The sequence below is a fragment of the Macaca fascicularis genome, chromosome 3 (genome assembly GCF_037993035.2).
Source record: "Macaca fascicularis isolate 582-1 chromosome 3, T2T-MFA8v1.1".
Taxonomy (NCBI): Eukaryota; Metazoa; Chordata; class Mammalia; order Primates; family Cercopithecidae; genus Macaca; species Macaca fascicularis.
This window is the reverse complement of record NC_088377.1, coordinates 8,839,873-8,857,700: the sequence shown is the minus strand read 5'-3', so window position 1 is coordinate 8,857,700 and position 17,828 is coordinate 8,839,873. Positions and strand designations below refer to the sequence as shown.

At 40.3% G+C, this 17,828-nt stretch overlaps 1 long non-coding RNA gene across 3 annotated transcripts in view; it reads left to right on the top strand.

Annotated features, from left to right (window-relative positions):
• The first annotated feature begins 246 nt into the window (after nucleotides 1-246).
• Nucleotides 247-17,828, top strand: part of LOC107129067 (uncharacterized) — an 80,261-nt gene continuing 62,679 nt past the window's right edge. Inside the window, exons 1-3 of one of the 3 annotated variants that reach the window (XR_006696975.2) lie at nucleotides 247-591; nucleotides 1,107-1,205; nucleotides 13,034-14,119. This is a non-coding gene — a long non-coding RNA (uncharacterized lncRNA). Of the gene's footprint in view, nucleotides 592-1,106; nucleotides 1,206-1,961; nucleotides 3,370-13,033; nucleotides 14,120-17,828 lie in introns of those variants that run through there. The other 2 variants (XR_010585213.1, XR_010585212.1) reach the window with 2 other exon arrangements.

Here is a 17,828-nt window from a genome sequence, read left to right as displayed (position 1 = left end):
TGTGGTAAATACCCGGGGTTCATCATCTCTCGTCAAGATGACTACCGACATGGACACATATGGTTGAGTTAAGGAGCGGAAAGTTTAACAAGCAGAAGAAAAGAGAGAGAAGACCAGCTAACAGACATCCTTGAGGGAAAGGCTGGCCCGTGACTGACTGCAGCAGTTTTTATGGGCCGGCTTGAGGAGGCGGTGTCTGATTTATGTAGGGCCCAGCGATTGGTTAGACCAGGGGCGACGTTTACGTAGCGCGCAGGGAAGGCTGGTCACCCCACCCTAATCTTATTCAGCAACTAGGCTTTCCACTTGGCCGGCGCCATCTTGTCCACTCCGTACTGTACGCAGGGCTGGCAGAAAGAGAAGCTGGAGCCGTTCTAGGCATGTTCTAGGCATTTAGAACATGCCTAATCCCACGTAGTGTTTTTTTGTTGTTGTGTTTTGAGACGGAGTTTCGCTGTCGTTGCCCACGCTGGAGTACAATGGCGTGATCTCGGCTCACCACAACCTCCGCCTCCTGCATTCAAGCGATTCTCCTGCCTCAGCCTCCTGAGTAGCTGGGATTACAGGCGTGAGCTAACGCGCCGGCCCCAGGTAATATATTTTTATTGGCAGAACTGCCGGCATTCGCCTGTGCAAGCTTTCGGCTTTCTGCCTGTGTCTGCAGCTCGATTTTCCAGGCTGCTCTTTGTTAGAAAAGAAAATGATTTGGGGGCGGCTTTTCATTAAAAGGAAAACCTTACTGAGGACTCCCATACCCTCACTATCTGCCTCAGTACTTTCTTCTTAACTCCTATATCACTGGGTCAGCAGCAACCCCAGTCAGACCTCAAGGGAGATGGGAAGATGGGACGATCTGTCAGAGCTATGCTGAGTTGAGGCAAGAGGGCGGACCTTTATGGTTTGCGAATCAGTGACTCATCGGAGGTCGGGCAACCTGGAAGGAAATGTGGCTTTGGGTGAAGCAGGTGTCTTCACAGGAGGCAGTCTCTTTGTATCTGGAGGGGCAATTGTCAGTGTTCTCCTAGACTGAAGGGTGAATTATGGAGAATGGAATAGAACGTTTTGTTATAATGATTTGGTTGATGACTTACTTCCTGTTTCCTTAGCTTCATCTTGCTGAGCAAAAATGAAGGAGCCTGGACCCAACTTTGTTACGTGAGAAAGGGTCTTCATTCATTCAAGATGGCTTTTGTGAAGCACCTACTGTGAGTAGATGATTTCGTGTCAGAGACAGTTAACAAATCCTCAGAATATTGCGTCATGTACAGTTATTGGAGATGAGTAACTCACATTCTCTTAATTGTAATGGTTCCTTGGAAAGTCATCGTGGAAGATGAAGGCTGGCTCATACATTTTCCCAGACAGGAATTTGGCTGCCAACAGGGAATTCTGAACAACTGAAAACTCCAGATGAATGCACAACATAATGATGGTTAAATTAAAAAAAAAAAAAAAAAAAAAAAAAAGCACGGTAATAAAATTTCCATGAAATATTTTGTGTAAGCGCAGATAACCAGTAATTTTCTTTGTAGAATTCTTATTCTTAAATAATTGAGAATACTTTGTTCTTTGTAATATGTGATGGGCAGCTATACTGTGATTCTTCTGAGTGACTCAATTTTATTTTTTTCACATTTAATGACTTTGTTTCTCCTAAGTGAATGCACAGATAGTGTATTAATCAGGGTTCTCTGGAAAACCAGAACCAATTTATTATCAGGTACTGGTTCATGCGATTGTGGAGGCTGAGAAGCCCCATGAGCTGCTCTCTGCGAGCTGGAGACCCAGGAAAACTGATGAAGGTCAAAGAAAGGCCTGAGAGCTGGAGGGCCGATGGTATAGATTCCAGCCCAGGTCTAAAGACCTGAGAACCAGAAGCACAGAGGGCAGAAGATCAACATCCCAGCTCAGTCAGACAAAGAGAAAAGTCCTCCCTTCCTCTCCCTTTTTCTTCTATTCAGACCCTGGATGGATTGGATGAGGCCCAGCCACGTTGAGGAGAGCCATCTGCTTTAATCAGTCCACCAACTCAAATCCTGATCTCTTCCAGAAACACCTTCACAGATACACCCAGAAATAACATTCAACTGGTTAGGAGCATCCCATGGTGCAGTCAAGTTGACACACAAAATTAACCATCACGGATACACATCAAAGTTAAGTAATATTAACATAGACTTTGGCAAGCTGTATTTTAAAACACAGTAGGTTAGTGAGTCTCGTTTAAGAGCACTAGATGAAAACCACAGATAAGGATGTTTTTGACGTTCTGTGTCTGACCTTTCAGATTCCCTGCCTCCCTCCCCACCATATTCTGAACCCCAGAATGCTGACCTCTATAAACAGCCTCACCTGGGCTCTGTTACCCTCTAGCTTCCCATTGGCTCATGGAGGCACAGAGGAAGTTGGGGCAGGAGGACAGAATGGTTGGGGTACCAATGCTCCTCTCAGGCCACGGGTCGGCAGGGGCTACATTCCTGTGTGAAGCTCACTGCCTCACAGTTGTCTCCTCTAGCTCTCCGTGGGGTCTGGTGACCTCTCTCCTTACAGTCCCATCAGTCCTAGGGAAGGTAATGGCTCTCCAGGGGGCGCTGCCCATGGGTGCTTCAGTGTCTCTTGTTGGTTCGCATAGCCCCACCCACACCTGTGTAAATAGCCCTCCATTAACCTCAGCTCGGTTGCCTGGTTTGAATGTACCATCTGTTTCCTTCCAGCACTCTGACTGATACAGCATTTTTGGCGTAGGTCTCCATCACATGTATTTACCTTTGTGTCCTCTGTATTCCTCGTTGATCAGGGTTGTAAATTTTCTCTTCCTGTGACACTAAATTGCCCTTAATAAAGCTTGTTGACCCTGAAAGTCAAAGAGGGCAAAATCAGAGCTAATCTCAGTTTCTTAAAGTGGACATTATACAGAAGGTTAGGAAGTATTAAATACAAGTATTCACAGATGTGTTCCCCCCTGCGAAGCTAATAAACATACATAGGTACTTTTGAAACCAGTGTAACCCCAGGTTGTTTCTGGCTCCCAGTAGGTGCTGATTAGAGCAATGAGTTCCAACTCAGCAGTTTTTGTAAGCTGAACATGAGCTGTTAACATCTCTGCATCAACTCGGGTTTCCTTTTGCTTTTGTTAAAATTGAAGTTTTTCATTTAATATAAGATTTAGAGATTTCTGTCTCAGAGCTCCCCAAGATTTGCTACTTTTGTCTACCCTTGTTTTTAATCTTAAAAATTTAGATTTACTTGTAATTCTAAGTATGAACATTAATTTTGCTTTTATTTTCCATTTTACTGCACAGGAGGAGGGGAACAGATACCAAACCACTGATTATTTTACTTCCATTGTTAATACACATGAGAATGTCAGTCGTCTTGTGTACCTGGAACTTACAAAAAATTGGTTTTTAAAAAACTATAGTAAAATATATGTAACATAAATTGTATCATTTTAACAATTTTTAAGTGTACAGCCAAATGGCATTAAGTACATTTGCATTGTTGTGCAACTATCCCTACCATCCACTTCCAGAACCTTTTTTTATCTTCCAAAATTGGAACTCTGTACCCATTATACAATAATGGCCCATTCTGTTTTCCTGTAAGCCCCTGGCACCCACCATTCTACTTTGCTTCTAGGAATTTGACTACTCTAGTTACCTCATATAGGTAGAATCATGCGGTATTTGTCCTTTTGTGACTGGCTTATTCCACTTACCATAATGTCTTCAGTGTTCATCCATGTTGTATTAATAGCATGTCTTGGAATTCCTTTCCTTTCTAAGGCTAAATAATATTCCATTGTATGAACAGACCACATACTGTTTTTCTTTTCATCTGTTGGTGCAAACTTGGGTTGATTCTACCTTTTGGCTGTTGTGAATAATACTGCTGTGAAGATAGGTGTACAAGTATTTGTTCAATCTTTGCTTGCAGTTCTTTGAGCTATATATGCAAAAAAAAAAAATGGGATCCTGGATTATACAATAATTCTGTTTAATTTTTGTGGAGCCACCATATTCTTTTCTGTGGTGGCTGCACCATTTTATATTCCCAATAGCAGTGCACAAAAGTTTTTCCACATCCTTGATGGCACTTGTTACTTTCTGTTTTTTGTTTTGTTCTGCTTTATCTTTTGACATGGAACATTCTTATACATGGTTACAGATCCATCGTGGTGGTCTTCATCAAGTTAGAGGCCGCAAAGCATCCATATCATTCATTCTTCTAGGGATAAAGGCATTTGTAAAATATCAAATTCAGTAACACTGTTAAATATCTTAAACTTTGTGTGTGGGAGGGAGTAACTACTGGATTTTATAAGTGCTTATTACACTTGAAGATGACACATTGCTTTTTTTTTTGAACATGGTATATATCTTTATTTTAAAAAATTATTTTCAATATTTTGTTGCTTTCTCAATACAGATTTTTGTAATAGTTCTATATGTATTGCATTTTTGGTACTAGTATCAGTAACAGTTTTTATTTTAATTTTAAATTGTCTCAATATATTGAGATATTATTGAATTTTTATATAGATCTTTTATCACCCTGCTTAATTCACTTATTGATTTCAACAGTTTTTTTTTTATTATTATTATACTTTAAGTTCTAGGGTACATGTGCATAACGTGCAGGTTTGTTACATATGTATACTTGTGCCATGTTGGTGTGCTGCACCCATCAACTCGTCATTTACGTCAGGTATAACTCCCAATGCAATCCCTCCCCCCTCCCTGCTCCCCATGATAGGCCCTGGTATATGATGTTCCCCTTCCCGAATCCAAGTGATCTCATTGTTCAGTTCCCACCTATGAGTGAGAACATGCGGTGTTTGGTTTTCTGTTCTTGCAATAGTTTGCTGAGAATGATGGTTTCCAGCTGCATCCATGTCCCTACAAAGGACACAAACTCATCCATTTTTATGGCTGCATAGTATTTCATGGTGTATAGACACATTTCTTTTCTATTGAACATTTTACAGAACAATTTAATTCATCCCAAGTAATATTTTCTGAAGGCTACTATGTACCAGGTTCTGTTACAGGTGAATGGGCCCATCAGTGAACAAAACCTTAAAAAAATTACAGATCATTTGAAATCCACTATTACAGTGACTTCTTTAGGGATGACACTGTTTTCCTATATGCTACCTAGGAAATGTGCTTCCTTCCGAACTCACTGTTATGTCTCAAGAGATTAGTTCATGGCTCAGAAGAGACATGAGTGAGAGGCGCTCCTTCTACGGCCCTTATTTTGTGCTTGTCTCTGGCACTCACCACTTTCGACCTTGTCATTCGTGTGCTTGTTTTATTTTCTTAAAAGACTTTGAGTTTCTTGAGAGAGGATTTCATCTGTATTTGATTTTCTACAATTATCTGCAGCATTTTGTATATAAGCATTCAAAAGATCTTTATTTCATTTGCTGAATAATAATGAACATGGCTGTTTTATATTCTCTTTATGAGATGATCAGTCACATGCAGCCACGGAGGAGACACAGGGGAGGCTCAGGAAAACAGTGTATTATACTCACAGGTCCTACAAAGAGGAGGCACGCCACGCCACGTAGGACCACATGGGAAAAAACACCAGAGTGGTCAGGAGGCAGGAGGCAGGTGCTCAGGAAAGCATTCAACCAAAGCCTTTCCTGAGGTTTCCTTGGGGAAAGCAGGTGAGCAGCTTAGGATGGGCTAGTTTGAATCATCCTAATGGGCTCTAAGCTCTAGGGATAGTCCCTCGTTGTCTAGTACCCAGCTCTGGGATGGTTAAGGCAGAAATTTCAAAAAAATTTTAAAAACATACGTGTACAATATCATACACATATATATACAAAATAATATACATATATATTGTGTTCGTACACACACACACAAGCGGCAACTCCATGCTAGGGGGAATGGTGATTCTAGACATCCTGAACTCCAGAAAGATAATAGGTAATCTAAGTCACCTCCCCACCTGCTCCTGACTTGGGCGGCTCCCTTGGTGGGTGAGGGGGTTGTTGGTCTGCACTTTGGCGCCCTCTAGGTGAGAACACTGCATAGCCATTCTGGTCTCTGCTGCATTGCACTTTTCATAGGAAAAAATTAGCAAGCTGACCTCTGTTTTGGAATGCCTCAGAAGCTAGAATAGAAGCCCACTCACTCTCCTACAGCACCGCTTTACCCCCACACACCTGTCTTTGCTAGGTAATAAGTAGACGCGGCTTGCAGACACAAAGTGTGAATACTATTAGTAAATTCACCTTGTGAAAGCAGCTCCACCTTCCTCTAATTTGGCCTCGGGGGTTGTTTTGCTATTTTATGAGTCTGTATGTAATTAGTCACAATTAAAATCTGAAGTCTAAGTATATTCACAGTCCAATTTCATCTGAGGCAATGAAAAATAAATAACCCACAGTGACTTTATTACTTCTGTTTCTCAGATGTGGGGAAGCAGAACAGTGCAGTGGGTCTCTTCACGCATCCACAGGACAGGTAGGATCTGCAGGGCCTTGAAAGTCCCATAGCTCAAGTTCATTTCACCTGGACTGTCAACACTGTCTATGGGCAAGACTTAAGGCAGAAATGTCCAGCAATTCTTTGTGTGCGAGGATCTCATTTCATCCTTCTTCCAGGGAGGAGAGGGGATGAGAAAAAATAAGTCCCAAACCTCTTATTACCGTTCTATCTCCACTTCTGAGCTCTGTCATTGTTTATGTCATTTGTATTCCAGATTCCAAAAGGATATGAAAGATCTGCCTGAGATCTAGTAGCATATTTCCAGCTGGCTCTTAGGAATCAAGAATATATACAAAGCATTATTGACAACGAATGTTTATTTACTCTGAAGATGGTTTCCCCTTCTGTGTGAGTCAGGGTTCTGCAGAGAAACAGAACCAATGGGATGTACATAGTTCTGTGGTTTGAATGTGTCCCCTCCAAATTTCATGTTGAAACGTAATCCGTATTGAGGTGGTATTAAGACGTGGAGACTTGTGGGAAGTGATTAAGCCATGATGGCTCCACCGTCATGAATGGATGAGTGCCTTATAAAAGGGCTGGAAAGAAATGGATTAGACAGCCTTCTGTCACATAAGGATACCACCAAAAAACACCACTGATGGAGCAGGTCCTCACTAGATATGGAACCAGCCAGCACCTTGATCTTGGACTTTCCGGACTCCAGATCTGTGGGAAATCATTCTGTTCTTTATAAACTTTCATCTTAGGTATTTTGCTAGATCAGCACAGACAGGACAGAAATACCTGTAGGAGGAGATTGGCTTGTGTAATTACGGAGACTAAGGAGTCCCACCATCTGCTATCTGCAAGCTGGAGAACCAGGAAAGCTGAGGGTTCAATTTAGTTTGAGTCTGAAGGCTTGGCAACCAGGGGAGCTGCTGGTCTAAGTCCCAGAGTCCAAAGGCCCGGAACCAGTAGCTCTGATGTCTGGGGACTGAGGAAGACAGATGGACCAGTTGAAAAAGAGAGGGACAGAGAATTCCTCCTCCCTCCACCTGTTTGTTCTATTCGGACCCTCAATCGATTAGATGATGCCTGTCCACACTGATGATGGTGGATCTTCTGATTCAAATGTGAATCTCTTTAACCATCATACCTTCTAAGTTCCCATGTTTCTTCCACCCTTGCCCATCCCTTCTCTAACCTCACCTTGTCCTCCCTTACCTCCATCCCTTCCTCTTTCCCCTGCATACATTTTGTGGAAAGCCTATGTATGAAGGGTAGACACAAGGCAAAATTGTTTCTCTGTTCATGGAACTTAGATACTACTGCAGCAGCTACTGGAGAAAGTATTATGCACTTGCCAAGTAATGCACAGGATTTTTGTCACTTATAAACACAACAAAGCCCAAAATCTACCATCATCATTTTCTCCTTCTGGTCACTCAAAGTCCCATCAAGAGAATAAATTGATTTTGTCCTCAGGACACCTTGTCATGTCTCCCAACTTTCCTGTATAGCTGATGGTTGTTACTCCAGACTTAGATTAGGTTATCTTCAGGGTTGTGGGTTATAATGCATCTTCCGAAAGATGTGTTCAAGTCCTAACCCTGAGAATGGGACTTTATTTGGAAATAGGGTCTTTGTAGATGTCATCAAGTATTGATGAGGTCTTCCTGGAGTAGGATAAGCCCTAATGCAATGACTGGTATCTTTATAAGAAGAGGAAGTTTTAGATACAGACACACAGAGGGAGAAGGCCATGTGATGATTGAAACAGAGTTGGCGTGTCTACAAGTCAAGCAATGCCAGCAATCACCAGCAATCACCAGAAGCTAGGTGGGAGGCACACAACAGACTCTCCCTCACACCCTGCAGAGGGAACCAGCCCTGCAAACGCTTTCATGTAGAAAGCCCTTCCAGAACTGTGAGGGACTAACTTTCTCCTGTTTCAAGCCACCCAGTTTGTGGTGATTTGTTAAGGCAGCCCTAGGAAACTGGTACATCCAGTCAGTGCAATAACTTTCAAATATCTGCTTGCCTCCAACACTCACACTCCATCTGCTCCCATCCTTGATCACTGTGGCATCCTGCACATAGCACTCAAAGCTGGGTCAGTGTGAGCCAAGAGAACTCAGGAAAGGAGAGACATAAAAGAGAAGAAGACCTTGGAGAGAGAGGTTTTGAGACTGGGAAGTAATCATATAAGCCATTGGATACTTGCAGAAATCTTGGAGTGGTCTCTGAATTTCCCCCAGAGCATGGAATGGGGGAATTCGAAGGACAGAGAGGCTTCTGTTGCCTTCTGCATGGTGTATAAGAAATCTCATTGAATCCTCTCTGCCACTGCATGGGCTGGAACCACTACCTGCAAATATAGCAAGGAAGCTGAGGCTCTGTGGGGTTATCTCTTGCTTAAGAATGACTGACTGGACTGACAAAGTTCAGCCATAGAATTAGAATCCAAAACATTCTGCTCTATAGTGAGTACTGTTCCTTACCACCCTTACATCTCTAAATCAACAAACTGGGTTATTTGTTTTCCTTGGCCCTAACTTGCTCTTTACCTATCTGGATTTCCTTCTCTTTCCCTCTGCACCTGGTCAAAAGCTGCTCATCCTTCAAAGTCCAGTTTAAATTTAATTGTCTCTGTATAAACGTTCCTGAGCACCTTAGCCTGAAGAGATATGAATCAGTCCCACTGAACAAGACTAACTGACATGCATATAATTTAATTTGCACAATTGAACACCTCCTGAGTGATTTCTTCAGTTATTGGCTTGGTCTCTTTGCATCTTTTGTTCTGAGTTATTTTTTTCAGACTGTTGTAAGCTCCTTGGGCAGAGTCCATAATTTATACACCTTTGTATACCTGGTGGGTCTCAGAACAGTTCCTTGCACACACAAAAAAGAGGCAAAATGAAGTCAGATGTCTTGGTTCTAACTACAGTCATCTGTTCTGGAGTTGTTAAGTCTAGGATATTGAATGCTTTTCTTAAACTTCCCGGTCTCTGTCTCCTCTTCTTTGACAGTAGGGGTTTCAACCAGTGAATGTCTGTTTCCTTCAGCTCTGTTGGGCTGGGGCACTGCTCCTTTGGCTTAGGGACCTATGCCAGGAAGAGGGAATGTGGGACTCCTCTGGCCCAATTTCCAGGCCCCAGCAAGCTTACCTTGTCAGATTTACCAGATGGTTGGGCTGCAGGCATGACCTTGGTGTTCCTTGCAGGAAACAAAGGCCAGGTGTGATGCTGGCAGTGTGTCTATGTGTCTCAGGAGTCTCTCTGATGTTCTGTCTGAGGTAACATGTTGGGAGATGCCAGATCTCAACAAGACAGATCAAGCCACATGTGCCCAGAAAGGCTTTTGGCAACATCACATTCACTTGGGAGCTGTGGTCCACAGGAGACTGGGGAATGATGTTCTGAATGGTGATGGAAATAAGTGTTCTTATTCTTGTTTACAGTGCCTTTTTGGGAAAATGGGTGAAATAAGGTTGTGTGTGTGTGTGTGTGTGTGTGTGTGTGTGTGTGTATGTGTGTGTGTGTTGAAGTAGGGCTGGAATGGAAACTTGGGGGGCGATATTTGAAGCTCTGTAGTACTGTTCCTTATTAAAGTAACACCCCTCCCCTAAGTATAAACTTGTGGATGGCTTCCCCAGTGCAAGTTTGTAAGTTTATAAACCCCAGGCTTTGCAGATTAGACGTATGGGCAACTGAATTTTTATACACCAGCAGAGAAATTTTGGGAAATTTAAAGCATAATCATGTACATCCAAATGCTGATGGTTTGTGCTGGCTTAAGAAGCGAGAATATTCCTTTGGTTGGTGTAGCATTTCTCTTTACTGAACAGCATTAAAATAGCAACAACCAACTATGCACTTTAGAGAGAACCATCTAGACGTAGAGAGAAAGGAATCAATTTGTCTATAGGTAGCAATGTCTGATAGTATCCATAAAATATTACAGCCAGGGAAATTTCAAGGGAGTGGAGCAATGGAGGTTTTGTGCATAAAAAGGGATCAATTAATTGGCAATCAGGTATAACTGTAGGTATAATTATATAGAAAACAGGCAACATGAGATCATTTATTTATTATTATGAGGGGATAATTTTATGCTCATTTTACTGAGGCTAATTTCTTTTTATCCTCCTGAGAAGTAAATGTGAACATGCCTATTATGTGTATCTGCAAAGGAAATTCAAACAGTATGTCTTTGTTTCAGAAGCAAATGCTGTTAATGTTGCTATTTCAGAATGACTTTTATAATAGTTATAGATGTTCTTGTTTGTTTGCAAATACGTTTAAAACAACAAAAAAGGAATACTTGGGGATTTGAATAGCATGTTTTCAACTTTAATTACATTCTGTATTTAGAATTTAAAGGGGATCCCTGATCTTTGTTTTCTCGTACGTTCCACTTGAGGCCATATTATTCTAGGGCAGTGGTCCTAAGCCACAGATTTTTGTCTCTTGCCCCCACCCCTCCCAGGCACATCTGGCAGTGTCTGGGGGCATTTTGATTATCACAATAGGGAGGGTCCCCTAGTACAGGATTCTAGTACGTAAAGGCCGGGGCTGCTGCTAGACAGCCTAAAACACACAGGACGGTTCCCATCCACAAAGAATAATCCATTCCAAAATGTCAGGAGTACTGAAATGGAGAAACCCTGCTCAAAAAAAAAAAAAAAAAGAAAGAAATTTTATTTCCTTCTTACAGTAATCCATAGTTAATCTCTAACCCCATTTTGTCCACAACAGCATGGTGTCGTGACCTAAAGGTATATCTCAAAAGAATCTCATATCAGTGCAGAATAGAGAAATTGTGTGCAGCCTACGTGTGATTTGTCACTTTAGTACTCTGTGGTAGGTTATTTGACATTTCATGCTTCATAGTCTGAAATGCCCTCTCTTAGTATACCCATCTGACATTTTCGAGAGACTAATGTTTGCCTAAGAATGCTTAAGTGATGGCCAAATTTTACTCTGAGTGATACTACCAACTGGAAGTGGGGGAAAACAAGAAGGAGGGAAAAAAGTTAAATTTTCATTCTAAACATTTTCAAAGTTTGATTGGCAATAATTAATTCAACAGCTAAGAAGGGACTGCAATTGTTAAAAAATCATAGCTATCAAATGTTATGGCATCTGGGAGCTAGTGGTTGGCTACTTAACATGATTTTTTAGGACAATTCTACTGTACTTCAGCATAATAAACTGAAAAGACATGAACAAATGTGCCAACTGCTTCCCTTTCTACTCCCATCCGCTGCTCTGGAAAGAAGCCCTAACACCTCTAATACCACACCGCTGTAAAATAAACCCAAATGTGCTTATTTTACTGCTATGCATTGAGCATTATTATTTGGAGATACTCTATGCTGCTTCATTAAGGATCTTTCGTACTGGGTGGGGAGACTGAGCCACAGGGGATGATTAAAAGAAGGAAGAAGTCAGATGACTTCGGATTCTGTAGGCTCCAGCATAGAGAACACCTTAGGAAAAGCAATCCTTCAATCTCAGCACACGGAAGAAACGCATTCCCGACTTCTCAGTGATGAACCCTGTTTCCTAACAGTGTGAGGTTAATGAACCTCCTTATTTTTGGCAGGATGAGGAAGTGGCAAGCAGAAAAACCTACCAAAGGGAGCCCAGTTCCAAGGCTTTAATTGCTTATGTGACTGTTAAGAAAAGAGCCACCTTCTTTCACAGCAGAAGGATACAGTTCTCTATTCCCAAATCTGGCAGCTATTCCTCAATTATAGAAAGAAGAAGGAAATTAAAATGTGATGGATTAAATAAGAGGGTGAACTGGTACTTATTTCCTAACTAGAAATTACCATTTTTGTGCTTTTAAATTGATAATTATCAGCACCGTACTTTATTCACTTTTGTCAAAAGGTCTTTCCTTTTAATTAAAATTGAGATGCTTCACATTTCTTGCCTTCCCTTAAGAAAATCTTTCAAGCGTTTAAGTCCCTGATATTGGAAAGCTTTAATTACAGCACAGAAAAAGAAGAGTGGAAAGAGCTGGGAGTGGGGGGATGTATCCCTTCATTTCCCATGAACGTGATCACACTGAGAACTCAGGGAGGTCCGGTGCGTTTGTCAACTTGCCAAACATTATGTTCATTAAAGGCCAGAAAGTATCCCTGGGGGGCGGATACACGTGAGCTCATTTCCAATCATTTTACCTGCTCTGCCTCATTTCAGAGCCCAGTCAGATCATCAGCAGACTTCTCACATTGTCCTAAAAAAATATGCATTAAAATTAAGTCACAACACGCATCCGGGTTTGCACCTGTATCTCACACCTGTGAGGAATGCTTTTATATTGAAATAAGACAAGGTTCTTCAGAGAAACAGAATAAATATATATATATATGTATTCTTATACACATGTATGTATGTATATTTTTATATTTTAAATTTTATTTAAAATTTTAAAGACTTATTTTAAGAAATTGGCTTGTGTGATTGTAGAGGCTGGCAAGTTCAAAATCTTTAAGTCAGGTCAGCAGGCTGAAAACTTAGGTAGAAGTTAATGCTACTGTCTTGAGGCAGAATTTTTTTTTTTTTTTCCAGGAAACTTCAGTTTTTACTCTGAAGGCCTTCAGCTGACTGAATGAGGGCCATGCACGTGATCCAGTTATCAAGGAGAATCTCTTTTACTTAAAGTCAACTGACCAAATTGTCTACAAAATAGCTTCACAGCACCTAGATGATTTTGATGACATAACTGTGTATTATATAGCCTAGGCAAGTTGATACATAAAACTCATCATCACAGGCATCAAGCTCAAATGTTAGGGTTTGCAGTGGACTAATGCATACTTAAGTACCTGGATGACATCCAGAAGGTACAAAAGCCCAGAGCTTCCCCACTCAGCGTGCTGCCACCTCCATACCAGTGTTGACTCTTTTTCTGTTTTCAGGGTCTAACCCATGTATTCTGGTTCTGACCTGCTCTATTTTCTCCTTATCCTCCTGGAGCAGGAATGAATTAGCAAGTATGTTGAGTGATAGGACAGATTTCACTATTCCTTGAATGCCAACAGAACTCAAAGTCTTATGTCTCATGATTTTCCACTTGATTTCCATTTTTATGCTTTGGGTAATGAGGTTTAACTTGCCTCTCCATTGGGAATATAGATTCCTGGAAGGTAGAGAATATTTCATCTCATTTTCTGTGTGTAGAGTTCACAGTTAGGGTTCAGGTGATACTCAGAAAATACATTCAGAATTTTAGAGATGTATGGAGTTGTGAAACTAGCAAAATATTAATCATTCTTTTGAGACACAGTCTCGCTTTGTCACCCAGGCTGGAGTGTAGTAGCATGATCTCCACTCACTGCAACCTCTGCCTCCCAGGTTCAAGTGATTCTCCTGCCTCAGCCTCCTGAGTAGCTGGGATTGCAGGCGCCCACTGCCACGCCTGGCTAATTTTTGTATTTGTAGTAGAGACGGGGTTTGCCATGTTGGCCAGGCTGGTCTTGAACTCCAGACCTCAAATGATCCACCCACCTTGGCCTCCCAAAGTGCTGGGATTACAGGCATGAACCACGACACTCTGCCTAATCATTCATTTTAAGTGATTAAATCATCCATCTTCTTTTAGTACATCCATCATCCTTTTTCCTTCCTTCCTTCCTTCCTTCCTTCCTTCCTTCCTTCCTTCCTTCCTTCCTTCCTTCCATCTATCCATCCACTTATTAATTCAATAAATATTTACTGTTTTCCTTCTTTTGAGAGGTGTTTGACCTAAACTAAGAGGTATGGAGGTTAAATGACTTGTGGGAAATGAGAATGTTTTATTCTCTCGTTTCCCACAAGTCACTTATATTATTGCTAAAATTTAGTAACTGCAATAAAAATAGATGATTCTGGACAATGTATATCATTTTATTTACTTCTAATATGGATATCAGATTGGTTCTCCTGCCTCTGAGTCTCAGTTGAGATCACAAAGAGGTGATAGATAACAGCTCATTGGGAATTGGCCATTTGCAACCAAAGTTTGTGATATAGTTGGGACGACTGATTGAATAACTGGGTCACAATAGGAGACATCTTAAATTACTAAAGCGACATGATTTTGGAAAGTCTGGTTTCATTTGTTTCACTAAACTACCAGTAATACCTTATGTTTCCAACTTTGGTTTTTGTCAGTTAAGATCTGGCTTAATATCCCTCATGGAAAAGATGGACAATTTAGGCAAAAGGTATTTATAAAGATAAAGCTTAGGCAGGGCACAGTGGCTCACGCCTGTAATCCCATCACTTTGGAAGGCTGAGGCGGGCAGTTCACGAGGTCAGGAGTTCGAGACCAGTCTGGTCAACATAGTGAAACCCCGTCTCTACTAAAAATACAAAAAATCAGCCACGTGTGGTGGTATGCACCTGTAATCCCAGCTACTCAGGAGTCTGAGGCAGGAGAATCACGTGAACCCGGGAGGCAGAGGTTGCAGTGAGCCAAGATCACACCATTGTACTCCAGTGTGAGACTCCATCTCAAAAATAAAAAATAAAAATAATAAAGTTTAAAGGAGAAGTATATATTTATGTTTTATATATTTAATTAGCACATGCTCCAACCGTACAACTGCCTTCAGAAAATACCTTTCTGACAAAATTAGAATAGAGTAAAGGAGACATAGGGGGTAGGGAAGAGAGGGGTTAGGTGGGTAAATTTAGGCTGTGCCAAAAAAAGTGGGGACCCTAGGAGTGGGGTACCTGGGACTAGCATTGGCAGAAACCACTTGAGCCTCCAGCCAACATCCTTTTGCTGAGGCCTCTGCATGGTTGATAGAGCAGTCCCAAAGATGTAAATGGAGCAATTAAGCATCATTCAATTTATAGTGCTCTTGGCAAAAAAAGATCTTTCAGAATTCTTCATCTGCCCTAGGCAAACCTTTAGAGGCTCTCCTTTTGCTTATTCACACTTGTGGCAATTTTCCAAGAAGAAATTCCACTAAAAAGAGTCTTTTTTAATCCAAATTAAGCAAATGAGGAAGTAGTCTAGGATTATGGTAGGAGTTAAAATTCTGGTGTCAGACTGCCAGAGTGCAAAAACCTGGCCCAGGTTTCCCTCCTGTCTACTAAGCAGGTAGGGGGCGGGTGTGAAGAGGTGGTGGTGGGGGGTTGGTTTACCTTGACTAAGCTGCTTCTCTGAGCTTCCACATTCCCACTTGTAAAATGGAGTAATAGCAGTCTTTACTTGGCAAAGTGGTTAGAAGGACTAGATGAGCCACTTCTAAAGAAGTGCTCAGTGCATAGTAAGCAAGAGAAATGCTGACTATTGTTCACATATGTACAGTGAATGGGACTGTTAGATGACCATCACATCAATGATAATTACATTTCCATGATTTTTCCTTTTAACTCGTAATACCTTTGGGTATTTAGCTGGAACACAACATAATTTACTAAATCGATACAGTAGAATGCTCTTTAATAATGATGTCTACTTTGTTTTCTTGTCCTTAAATCAAATGGAGCTAAGTGCAGTGGTCCAGCTATTCAGGAGGCTGAGGTCAGAGGATAGTTTGAACCCAGGAATCTGAGGTTAGCCTGGGCAATATAGCAAGACACCATCTCTAAAAAAAATCAAATGGAGAAAACTATTGGTCCGTGTTCTATGTTATAGACAAGATACAAAAGACAAACTCAGATTAATGCAAGTTAACCGACTCTATAAAAATTCATAGAATTTTATTATTTCAACTGCCTTTTCTACCATTATTATATTTATTGACTCTGCCTAGGCATGCTTTAAAAATTCTATAAACATGTAAAAGTATATTCATAACTAGATATCCATCAACATTGAAAGAGAACCTAAAACAACTTATCCCCCGTTCTTTTACCCAAGTGTATTTTCTTCAAAGCCATCTATCTGTATCTGGTATTATATTACACATTTCAACTTTTCTAGTTTATCATCCCTTCCTAAAATGCATACCTGAGGAGGGTGGGGACTCATTTGGTCTTGCTCACCAGTGAGCCTCTGGTGCTCTGATAACACTCCAAAAATACATGTAGAATGAATGTCATGTAAATAAATTCAGAAAATGGGCATTTATATTACTAACTTGAATATGTATTCACAATTTCAGTTAATATCCGCCTGCTTTTATTATTTGTCTTGTGAGGTATGACATTTCCAATGCAAGCCTTGCCCTACTGAAGCCATCATTTGCTGAATGTGTAATTTTCATCAAACTGTACTTTAATATTAATCAAAATGAAAAGAATCCTCTTCTAAATATTTGTTGACCTTGAGCTTGTATCATGTTTGCATAATGAGATTTAAGTAGAACATACTTTAAGGCACACAGAGCTATTTTTTCGTATTCTATTACAGATAAGATACAGATGACAAACTTAGATTAATCCAAGAATCAAAAATAAAAAGACAAAAGATCAAGAAAAAGCTGTTTTTTTTGTTTTTGTTTTTTTTTTAAGATTAGCAAAACGCACAAGCCCTTGGTGTGATTATCCCAGAAGAAAATAGAGAGGACATAGCGAAATAATATTAAGAATGAAAAAAGTTATCTAATACAGGATTAGTAAAGGTTTTTAATATCATGAGAAAACATAATTTCAATAAATTTAAATCTTAGTTTAGACAATTTTCTAGCAATTATAATTTTACAAAACTAACTCAAGAAGAAAAAAATGTGAATAAACCACTAATTGTCAAAGTATTATATACAAACTCATTCTAAGCCTAGAAAAAAAACTGGGAGAAGTCCTCAACTTGTTCTACATGGTTAATATAACCTAGATACCAAAGTTTAAATCTCTTTTTATGAATTATATGAATTTTATGAAAAATTCTAAATAAAGCATTCATAAATTGAATATTTTAAAACCCCAAATACATCATGACTCAGGAATGAGGCCTGCCTTGACACAGAAAAACCTACTAATGCAATTCACTACATTAATAGAGTAATGTAGACACACCATAGATCACCTCAAAAAGTGCCAAAAAGGCAATAAAATTAAATAGTTATGGCTTGTAAAAACTGGAAGTAAACTAAAAACAGATGGAGACTTTTTCATCTGATAAAAGGTATCTACCAAAAACAAAAATAAAAACAAACATAAAACAAGTAAACACATACAAACCTACTGTGAATTTCTCACTCTGTGGCTACAAATGAGTAATTGTAGGGTCTTTGGCAGCTAACAGATCTGGAGGAGCCCTTGACCTTTTGTAGGACTTAGAATTTTAAGTACAAAATTTCCAGGTAAGTTTGACTGAATAAATTGGCACCAACTTTGGAAAAAAAAAAAAACTGAGCCTTCATCACAACCATCTTGGATTACTGAGCAGGAATCCTATACAAGATAAGTTTTTAAAAAATATAAAACA